Genomic DNA, 12,082 nt, shown 5'->3' on the forward strand with positions numbered 1-12,082 from the left:
CTCAGCAGATGCACTCTCTGAGTAACTACACTGTTTTGAAGGCGAGAGGACCAATGATATCATTAAGCCCCCCTTGTTTTTGTATTGTGTATGTCTGACATATGCGCAAATGGACAACCTCACTCTCCTGCTAAGCTGCAGAATGAATAATGCTGCAATATTTGTCAACTCCCAAATGGGCATTGATACATTAGTAAATCTCACATCAATAAACTTACATCTCAAGGTTCTCACCTTCTAGGACTGTTTGTACTGGGAAATAACCCAAACGAGGATGCTTGGCCAAGTATTTCTTTGATCTGAACTTATTTTTCAGCACCTTGGTGAAATCACGCACATCTTCACCTGATGTTGTCTAAAAATGTAAAATAAATCAAATTTAGTTCAGAATTAACAATGAACCAATCGACTCAACTCACTCGATAATCCATGCTCTCCCTGCTAAATGTCTTTGAAGATGTAAAATTGAAGAGTCTGCAACTCTGAGGGATAAAGTCAGCTATCTTTCTGTAAGATTATGATAAAGTTAGATATGTCTGAATGTGAGTTTCAGACTATTAAGCTTCAGTTTCATAGAGTCAGACAGCATGAAAACAGATCCTTTGGTCCAACCAGTCTATGCTGATCACAATCCCAAACTGAACTAGTTCCACCTGCCTGTGCTTGGCCCATATCTCTCCAAACATTTCTGTCATCTTTCTATCTTCTGGCGACAACATCACCTGAGAAGAATTCTCCATCTTGTGGCCAAATACTAGAACTATACAATTAAGTCATTTCAAATGATACACAGATCCAGGATTCACATTAGTGGCCTTTCTGGTTGAACTGCTAATTATTTTAACAATAGTGCATTTTTTTGTCCAATTTTGCCATATAATCCAGTGATCCAAAATTCATCTCATTGGGTTTAATTTTTTTGGTTTTCTGTACTGTGTCAAAGATGAGATCAATACATTGGTGAGAAATTATCTTGGTTTGGAGATTCAAAGTCACTATAGTCCCAGATGGGACCACAGGGCTGCTCTCACAGTCAAGAGAGATATCTGGAGGTGGTTTAAATTGAAGGTTACCACACCTCAGATGAGGAGACAGGTTGAGAAGGAGACTCCTTCATTGTAACTTCAGACAGTGTAGTATCCCATGCTGTTGGTATCATTCTGAATTACAAACCAGCCAACTGAGCTAACTGGCTCCCAGGCAAAATATAGAATCAGTTTGGGTAGAGATAAGGAGCAGCAAAGGAAAGAAGTCACGGCTGTGACAGTTTCAGATTCATAGATCCCCTATCAGAAGATACAGTCCAGGATAGCAGAGAGGCTATAGACCAAGAAGTAATGGGATCTTGTCAGAAAGATGTTACAATAAACTGTGAATTCAATTTGCACAGGTAGTCTGGAAGATTCTTTTTTATTCACAGGATGTGGATGTTGCTGGCTAAGCCCAATTACCCTGGAGAAGGTGGTGGTGAGCTGCCTTCTTGAATAACTGCAGTCCTTAGAGCAGTGCTGTTCAGAAAGAAGCTCCAGAATCTTAACTCAATGACTATTAATGAACAGTGATATCGTTCCGAGTCAGGATAGTGTGTGTGGCTTGGAGGGAAACTTGCATGGGGCACTAATTATGCATTAGTGATGATAGAACAGATGTTGAAGGTGGTGGGTGGGGTACCAATCCAACAGGCTGCTTTGTCCCATATGGTTCAAGCTTCCTGAGTGTTGACGGAGCTGCACCAGTCCTGACCAGTGGAGATTACATTCCTGACTTGGGCTTGATAGATGGTGGACAGGCTTTGTGTAGGTAGGGGGCTCATTATTCACTGCAGAATTCTTAACCTCTGACCTGCTCTTGTCGTCACAATAATTACAAGTTTGGTCCAATTCAGTTTCTGGAAACCTGATAAGCCTCAGCATATTGGCAGTAAAGGAGTGTAAGTCATGGGGCAATGGTTAGATTCTCCTTAATGGTGACGTTCATTGCCTGTAACTTGCGCAGCACAACTACCACTTGCTTCTCTTCAGCTCAAAACTAGTTATGTTCCGTGGACATGGACTACTTCAGCATCTGAGGAGCTATGAGTGGTGCTGAACATTGCACAATCAACTGAGAACATCCCCACGTACGACCTTCTGACGGAGGGATGGCATTTGATCAAATAGTTGAAGATGGTTGAGCTCAGGGCACAAATTTACGTAACCCCCGCAGTGATGCTTTGGAGTTGGGGCAACTGACTTCCAACAACCACAACCACTTGCTTTATGGTAAGGTTCCAGCCGGCAGAGGGTTTTTCACCTGATTCTTACTGACTGCAGCTTTGCGACGGCTCCTTGATGTCATATTTGGTTGAATGGCACCTTGATGTTAAGAGCAGTTATCTACCCCTCAGCATATATTCACAGAATGCATTTGGAGTCTTAAAACTGTACCACTGGAACCAAGCAGGGATTAAGATATTTTAGACCTGATAGTATGTTTTGAGATACAACTCATCAATAGTATAGGATTCTCTGGATAAGAATGATCAGGATGTGGTAGAATTTTACATCAAGGTCGAGGTTGAGAATTCGGTCTGAAACTGTTTAATATCTTAAACTTTCATTGAAGATAATTCAGGAGTATAAAGGCAGAGTTGAACTGGGAAAATAGTTTAAAAGGTAAGACCATAGAGAAACAATGGCAGATGTTTCAGGGGATATTTCATAACTCTGAACAAAAATATTGTCAATTTAGAATGAAAGGATGTACAGCTAGAATGCACCATGGTGCCATCTGTTGCTATCTAAGAAAGTTAAAGATAGTATAAATTGAAAGAAAGATTGGAAAATTGTGGAACTGGAAATATTTCAGATGTGAACAAAAGATGACCAAAGTAATAATGAGGGAGACATTAATATAAATACAGTAAAGGCTTCCACAAGTGTATCAAAAGGAAAAGAGTAAAGACAGTGAATAATGGCTCATGAGAGGGTGAGACTGGGGAATTCATGATGGGAAATGAGGGTAATGGCACAAGCTTTGAACCAATATTTTCCATCTGATTTCACAGTAGAAAACATACAAAAAATATCAATGGGCGAAAAGTAGGGAGCAAAAGGGAGAAGGAAATCCTCAAGGAAACATTGAGGAAAACTGAGAAGATGAAGTTAACAGGTTCCCTGGGACCTAAAGACTTGGATCCCAGGTATGCAAAGAGTCCAACCCCACATCGTACCATCAGAGCTTTATTTCTTTTAATAATACTCCATAAACTTCAACCCCTAATTACTAGCTCCCATATTTATACAACCAACTCACACTCAATTCATCCTCAATTAATACAGACATAAAACCTGTTCCCTCACTTCGTTAGTTCTCAGGCATCCCTTCAGACTAAATTAGATGATAACATGGAGGATTATAAGAGTTGACTGCAGAGATGAGATTAAATTAGGTTCCCTACAGTGTGGAAACAAGTCCGACAGCCCAACAAGTCCACATCGCCCCTTGCAGCATCCCACCCCACCCCTATAACCCAAACACCACTGAACACGATGGGCAATTCAGCATGGCCGATCCACATCTTTGGACTGCGGGAGGAAATTGGAGCACATGGAGCAAACCCATGCAGACACAGGGAGAATGTGCAAACTCCGCACAGACAGTTACCCAAGGCTGGAGTCGAACCCGGGCCCTGGCGCTGTGAGGCTGAAGAGCTAACCACTGAGTCACCGTGCTGCCCAAATGGATGTATTGGCTGTAATCTTTTCTAGATTGTGGAAACATCCCAGCAGAATGCAGCGAAGTACGAATTTACTTCGTCTAAAGTTTGTCATTGGGAAATTGCTAGAATTTATTATTGAGAAGGCAGCAGCAAACCATTTAGATCATATTCAGGCAGATTTGATAAGTTAAGTGAAAAGGATAAATTTAAAAATATGGTGAATCCATTTGAGTTTCTACTTCAAGGAATTCTAATTCTTCAACAAACCGGGTCGTTGAAGCGAAATTAGCAGATGTCGTTAATTTGGATTTCCAAAAGGCGTACATGAAGCACAAAAATTTAGCTTCTATGCACAGCATGTATTTTAGAAGGCACGTGAGGTGCAAATCTTTATTTCAAGGAGGGAAGGAGTGAAAATCTTTCCACACAAGACATTGGTGACGCCACTCAAGGAGCACAGTGTACAGTTTTGGTCTATTAAGCGAGGATATGCTTACAACAGCAGTTCTCAGAACGTTCATGATGTTAATTCCAGGGGTAAAAAGGGTTATTTTGTGCAGAGTGAACTGGACAATGTTCAGGCTCAGCTGGTAACATGCTGGGTCAAAATCCAAAATTCCCTCCCAAATGGCATTGTATCTACCAACAGCAAATGTACTTTCAGCAGTTCAAGAAGGAAACTAACTGCTACCTTCTCAAGGGCAACGAGGGACAGTTGTGCTTCAGACCTCAAATGCCCGTTCTCATTTAGAAAATAATCTACGCCTCCATTTTTCCTACCAAAGCACATAACCTCACAGTGTCCCACACAGTCTCTGTCTGCCACTTCTTTGCCCAGTCTCCGAGCCTATGCAAGTCCTTCTTCAACTTCCTCACTGCTATCTGTCCCTCCATCTGTCACTGTGTCGACTGTAAACTCAGCAACAATGTCTCAGTTGCTTCGTACATATCATGAAGGTATTACGTGAACTGTTGTGGTCCCAACACTGATCCCTGCAGGACTCCACTAGTCACCAGCTGCCATCCTGTAAAAGACCCCTTTATCTACACTCTCTGCCTTCTGACAGTCAGCCAATGCTCGATCTATGGCAGTACCTTGCTAAAACACTATGGGCTCTCATCTTATTTGGTACCTTCTCAACAGCGTTCTGGAAATCCAAACAAATCACATTCACTGGCTTCCTTTTGTCTAACTTGCTCACTTTCTACTCAAAGAATTCTAACAGATTTGTCAAGTATAACTTCCCCTCGATGAAGCTGTGCTGATTCAGCCCGATTTTGTCATGTACTTCCAAGGTCTCTGCAATCTCATCCTTAATAATGGACTCTAAAATCTTACCAATGATTGAGGTCAGGATAACTGGCCTATAATTTCCCTTCTTCTGCCTCTCTCTTTTCATAAACAGGGGTGTTGCTTTAGCCATTTTCCAAATCCCTGAGATCCTCCCTATCTCCAGTGATTCCTGAAAGATCAGCACTAATGCCTCAACAATTTCCTCAGCTATCTCCTTCAGAACTCTGCAGTACAGTCCATCTGGTCCAGGGGTGATTGGTCCACCTTCAGACTTTTCTGCTTCCCGAGCACCTTTTCCTTAGTTATGGCTGTGAAATTCACCACTGCCCCTAACTCTCAAAGTTCTAGTATGCGATTGGTGTTTTCCACCATGAAGACTGATACAAAGTACCTGTTCAGTTCCTCTTCCATTTCTTCGTTCCTCATACTGATTCTTCAGCCTCCTTTTCCAGTGATCTACTGCTACTTTTTAATGTCAGTTGCAATACTGGTCGAAGACGATATCACAGCTGTACTGAAGGAGGGCCCCATGGAGGGCTCAAGCATTGAGGCAATATGGGTAGAACTCAGAAATAGGAAGGATGCAGTAACAATGCTGGGGCTGTACTACAGGCCTCCCAACAGCGAGCGTGAGATAGAGGTACAAATATGTAAACAGATAATGGAAAGGTGTAGGAGAAACAGGGTGGTGGTGATGGGAGATTTTAATTTTCCCAACATTGACTGGGATTCACTTAGTGTTAGGGGTCAAGATGGAGCAGGATTTGTAAGGTGTGTCCAGGAGGGTTTTCAAGAGCAGTGTGTATGTAGTCCAACTCGGGAAGGGGCCATACTGGACCTGGTGCTGGGGAATGAACCCAGCCAGATGGTTGAAATTACAGCAGGGAGTGACTTTGGAAATAGCGACCACAATTCCCTAAGTTTTACAATACTCATCGACAAGGATGGCAGTGGTCCTAAAGGAAGAGTTCTAAACTGGGGGAAGGCCAACTATACCAAGATTTGGCAGCATCTGGGGAATTTAGATTGGGAGAAACTGTTTGAAGGTAAATCCACATTTGATATGTGGGAGGCTTTTCAAGAGAGTTTGATTAGCGTGCAGGACATGTTCCTGTGAAAATGAGGAACAGAAAAGGCAAGATGAGGGAACCATTGGTGACAGATGAAATTGTGAGACTAGCCAAGAGGAAAAAGGAAGCATAGATTAGGTCCAGGCGACTGAAGAGAGATGAATCTTTGGAAGAACACGGGGAATTTCGAGCGCATCTGAAACGAGGGATGAAGAGGGCTAAGAGAAGACATGAGATATTGCTGGCAAACATGGTTAAGGAAAATCCCAAAGCCTTTTATTCATATATAAAGAGCAAGAGGGTAACTAGAGGAAGGATTGGCCCACTTAAGGACAAAGAAGCAACGTTATGCACTGAGTCAGAGAAAATGGGTGACATTCTTAACAGAGATAATGGGAACTGCAGATGCTGGAGAATTCCAAGATAATACAATGTGAGGCTGGATGAACATAGCAGGCCAAGCAGCATCTCAGGAGCACAAAAGCTGCTTTGTGCTGCTGTGTTCATCCAGCCTCACACTGTATTATCTTGACATTCTTAACAAATACTTTGCATCGGTATTCATCAAGGGGAGGGACATGACAGATGGTGATGTGAGGGATAGATGTTTGCTTACTCCAGGTCAAGTTGACACAAGGAAGGATGAAGTGTTGGGTCTCCAAAAAGGCATTAAGGTGGGGATCTATACCAGGTTATTGAGGGAAGCGAGACAGGAAATAGCCGGGGCCTTAACAGATATCTTTGCAGCATCCTTAGACACGGGTGAGGTCCCGGAGGACTGGAGACTTGCTCATGTTGTCGCCTTGTTTAAGAAGGTTAGCAAGGATAACCCAGGTAATTATTGACCAGTGAGCCTGACGTCAGTGGTCGGGAAGCTACTGGAGAAGATACTGAGGGATAGGATCTGTTCCCATTTGGAAGCAAATCAGCTTATCAGTGATAGGCAACATGGTTTTGTGCAGGGAAGGTCATGTCTAACCAACTTAATAGACTTCTTTGACGACGTGACAAAGTTGATTGAAAGGGAAAGGCTGTAGATGTCATTTACATGGACTTCAGTAAGGTGTTTGATAAGGTTCTCCATGGCAGGCTGATGGAGAAAGTGAAGTCGCATGGGGTCCAGGGTGTGCTCGCTCGATGGATAGAAAAAAAATGGGCTCGGCAACAGGAGACAGAGAGTAGCGGTAGTAAGGAGTTTCTCAAATTGGAGACCTGTGACCAGTGGTGTTCCACAAGGTTCTGTGCTGGGACCACTGTTGTTTGTGATATACGTAAATGATTTGGAGGAAGGTGTAGGTGGTCTGATCAGCAAGTTTGCAGATGACACTAAGATTGGTGGAGCAGCAGATAGTGAGGGGGACTGTCAGAGATTACAGCAGAATATAGATAGACTGCAGAGTGTGGCAGATAAATGGCAGATGGAGTTCGATCCGGGCAAATGTGAGGTGATGCATTTTGGAAGATCTAATTCAAGGGCGAACTATACAGTAAATGGTAAAGTCCTAGGGAAAATTGATGAACAGAGAGACCTGGGTGTTCAGGTCCATTGTTCCCTGGAGGTGGCAAGCCAGGTGAAGAGGGTGGTCAAGAAGGCATACGGCATGCTTTCCTTCATCGGACGGGGTACTGAGTACAAGAGTTGGCAGGTCATGTACTGTTGTATAAGACTTTGGTTCAGCCACATTTAGAGTACTGTGTACGTTACCAAAAGGACGTGGACGGTTTGGGCAGGGTGCAGCGGAGGTTCACCAGGATGTTGCCTGGTATGGAGGGTGCTAGCTATGAAGAGAGGTTGAGTAGATTAGGATTATTTTCATGAGAAAGATGGAGATTGGGGGTACCTGATTGAGGTCTACAAAATCATGAGGGGAGAGACAGGGTGGATAGCAAGAAGCTTATTCCCCAGAGTGGGGGACTCAATTACTAGGGGTCATGAGTTCAGAGTGAGAGGAGGAAAGTTTAAGGGAGATAGGCGTGGAAAGTTCTATACACAGAGGGTGGTGGGTGCCTGGAACGCGGTGCCAGCGGAGCTGGTAGACGCAGACACATTAGCGTCTTTTCAGATATATCTGGACAGATACCTGCAACAGGTATGAGATTGTTGCTCCCTGTACGGTTGAGGAAAAGGACTGTGGACAGGATGAGCCAGCTGACCATGGCACCGTGGCGCACAAGGTCATTCAAGAGGGGGGGAGCAAAAAGACAGGTAGTTGTTATCAGGGATTCTATAATTAGAGGGACAGATAGTATCCTGTGCAAGCTGCATCGGGCGTCCCTCACGGTGTGTTGCCTGCCCGGTGCCAGGGTGCGAGACATCTCCGACCGGGTTGAAAGGATATTGGAGCAGGAGGGGGAAGATCCGGTTGTTGTGGTCCACGTTGGGACTAACATCATAGGCAAAGCTCGGGTAGAGGTCCTGCTCAGGGATTATGAAACACGAGGAAAGAAATTGAAGTACAGGTCCTCAAGGGTGATAATCTCTGGATTACTGCCCGAGCCACGTGCCAATTGGCATAGGGAAAAGAAAGTTAGGGAAGTAAACATGTGGCGAAGGAATTGGTGTGGGAAAGAGGGATTCCATTTCATGGGGCATTGGCATCAGTTTTGGAACCGGGGGGGATCTGTACCATCGGGACAGTCTCCACCTGAACCGATCTGGAACCAGTGTTCTAGCAAAAAAGATGAATAGGGTGGTCAGTCAGACTTTAAACTCGTGAGTCGGGGGGAAGGGAAAGTGAAAGAGGCAGGGAGTATGGAGTTAAATGGAAAGATAAGCAACAGGATAGCATGTGTACAGGAGGATTTAAGCTCGAGGCAGACTAGGAATACAGCAAAAAGGAAGGATAACTTAAGGCATCTTGGCATGTCCAACCTCTCTCATATTGATAAGAAAGCTTGCATTAAGACACTTCATCTAAATGCTCTTAGCATTCGCAACAAAGTAGATGAATTAACAGCACAAATCCTCTTGAATGATTATGATGTGGTAGGCAGCACAGAGACATGGTTGCAGGGAGCTCAGGACTGGCAGTTAAACATCCAAGGATTCACAACATATCGAAAAGAGAGGGAGGTGGGCAGAGCGGGTGGGGTTCCCTTGTTCGTTAAGAATGGAATGAGATCTACGGCACTAAATGACATAGGGTCAGAAGATGTGGAGTCTATGTGGGTGGAATTGAGGAACCACAAAGGCAAAAAAAACTATAATGGGAGTTATGTACACACCTCCTAACAGTGATCAGGATGAGGGGCGCAAGATGCACCAAGAAATAAATAGGGCACGTCAGAAAGGCAAGGTCACGGTGATCATGGGGGACTTCAACATGCAGGTGGATTGGGTGAATAATGTTGCTGGTAGATCCAAAGAGAAAGAGTTCATGGAATGTTTGCAGGATGGCTTTTTGGAACAGCTTGTGATGGAGCCCAGAAGGGAACAGGCTATTCTGGACTTGGTGCTATGCACTGAGCCAGACTTTATAAAAGATCTTAAAGTAAGGGAACACTTAGGAGGCAGTGATCATAATATGGGAGAGTTCGGTCTGCAGTTTGAAAGAGAGAAGGCAAAATCGGATGGAATGGTATTCCAGTTAAATAAAGGTAATTACAGGGGCATGAGAGGGGAATTGACGAAGATCGACTGGAAGCAGAGCCTAGCGGGGAAGACAGTAGACCAACAATGGCAGGAGTTTATACGTGTTACTGAGGACAGAGTACAGAGGTTCATGCCAAAGAAAACAAAGATTATCTGGGGTGGGATTAGACAGCCATGGCTGACAAAGGAAGTCAGGAAATATATCAAAGTAAAAGAGACAGCCTATAAAGTGGCCAAGAGCACTGGGAAATCAGAAGATTGGGAAGGCTACTAAAACAGACAGAGGATAACAAAGAGAGCAACAAGGAAGGAGAAGATCATTTTGAAGGTAGGCTAGCTAGTAATATTAGAAATGATAGTCAAAGCTTCATTCAATACACAAGAAACAAATGAGAGGCCAAAGTAGATATTGGGCCGCTCCAAATTGATGCTGGAAGGCTAGTAATGGGAGATCAGGGAATAGCTGAAGAACTCAATAAGTACTTTGCGTCAGTCTTCACAGTGGAAGACATGAGTAGTATGCCAACAATTAGGGAGAGTCAGGGGGCAGAGTTGAGTACGGTAGGCATTTCAAAAGAGAAAGTGCTAGAAAACCTAAAGGGTCTAAAAATTGATAAATCCCCTGGCCCCGATGGGCTACATCCTAGAGTTCTGTGGGAGGTGGCTGAGGAAATCGCGGAGGCATTGGTCGTGATCTTTCAAAAGTCACTGGAGTCAGGGAAAGTCCCAGATGATTGGAAAATTGCTGTTGTAACTCACTTGTTTAAGAAAGGATCAAGGCAAAAGATGGAAAATTACAGGCCGATTAGCCTAACCTCAGTAGTTGGTAAAATTCTAGAATCCATTGTCAAGGATGAGATTTCTAAATTCCTGGAAGTGCAGGGTCAGATTAAAACAAGTCAGCATGGATTTAGTCAGGGGACGTCGTGCCTATTAGAATTCTTTGAAGAGGTAACAAGTATGTTAAACCAGGGAATCCCAGTAGATGTTATCTATCTAGACTTCCAAAAGGCCTTTGATACAGTGCCTCACAGGACGCTGCTGAGCAAGGTGAGGGCCCATGGTGTTCAAGGTAAGCTACTGGCTTGGATTGAGGACTGGCTGTCTGACAGAAGGCAGAGAGTTGGGATAAAAGGCTCTTTTTCAGAATGGCAACCGGTGACGAGCGGTGTCCCGCAGGGTTCAGTGTTGGGGCCACATCTGTTCACCTTATACATTAATGATCTGGATGAAGGGACTGCGGGCATTCTGGCGAAGTTTGCCGATGATACGAAGATAGGTGGACAGTCAGGTCGTACTGAGGAGGTGGGGAAGCTGCAGAAAGATGTAGACAGTTTAGGAGAGTGACCCAGGAAATGGCTGATGAAATTCAATGTGAGTAAATGTGAGGTTTTGCACTTTGGAAAAAAGAATACAGGCATGGACTATTTTCTAAATGGTGAGAAAATTCGCAAGTCAGAAGTGCCAAGGGATCTGGAAGTGTTGGTCCAGGATTGTCTACAAGTTAACTTGAAGGTCGAGTCCGTAATTAAGAAAGCGAACGCAATGTTGTTGTTTATCTCAAGAGAGTTGGAATATAAAAGCAGCGATGTGCTTCTGAGGCTTTAGAAGGCTCTAGTTAGGCCCCATTTAGAATACTGTGTCCAATTTTGAACCTCAGGACGGACATACTAGCCCTGGAGCATGTCCGGCGGAGATTCACACGGATGATCCCTGGAATGGTAGGTTTAACGTATGATGAACGGCTAAGGATCCTGGGATAGTCCTCGTTAGAGTTTGGAAGGTTGAGGGGAGATCTAATAGAAACTTGCAAGATAATGTATGGTTTAGAAGGAGTGGACGCTAGGAAGTTGTTTCCGCTAGGCGGGGAGACTTGGACACGTGGGCACAGCCTTAAAATTAGAGGGGGTAAATTTAAAACTGAAATGAGACGACATTTCTTCAGCCAGAGAGTGGTGGTCTTGTGGAATTCATTGCCGCAGAGTGCATGGAGGCCGGGACGTTGGATGCCTTCAAGGCAGACATCGACAAATTCTTGATCTCAAAAGGAATCAAGGGCTATGGGGAGAGTGCAGGCAAGTGGTGTTGAAATGCCCATCAGCCATGACTGAAATGGCGGAGTGGACTTGATGGGCCGAATGGCCTTACTTCCACTCCTATGTCTTATGGTCTTATGGACAGGTACATGGATAGGCAGGGAGCAAATGGACACAGACCCTTAGAAAATAGGTGACAGGTTAGACAGAGGATCTCGATCGGAGCAGGCTCGGAGGGCCGAAGGGCCTGTTCCTGTGCTGTAATTTTCTTTGTTCTCTTTATTTGTACTCTTGCCTTTCTCATACCTTTTCTAGCTGAAAAAAACTCATGCAATTTTTTTCCATATTACCCTCATTAATATTGCCCTCAAATTTCATCATCTTCCCCCT

The 12,082-nt window shown here is 44.1% G+C and overlaps 1 pseudogene; it reads right to left on the reverse strand.

The window, feature by feature from the left end:
- Positions 1–234: 234 nt before the first annotated feature.
- LOC132209347 (utrophin-like) overlaps positions 235–12,082 on the reverse strand; it is a 35,708-nt pseudogene continuing 23,860 nt past the window's right edge.

Source organism: Stegostoma tigrinum, unplaced genomic scaffold, assembly GCF_030684315.1.
Source record: "Stegostoma tigrinum isolate sSteTig4 unplaced genomic scaffold, sSteTig4.hap1 scaffold_88, whole genome shotgun sequence".
NCBI classification, from domain to species: domain Eukaryota; kingdom Metazoa; phylum Chordata; class Chondrichthyes; order Orectolobiformes; family Stegostomatidae; genus Stegostoma; species Stegostoma tigrinum.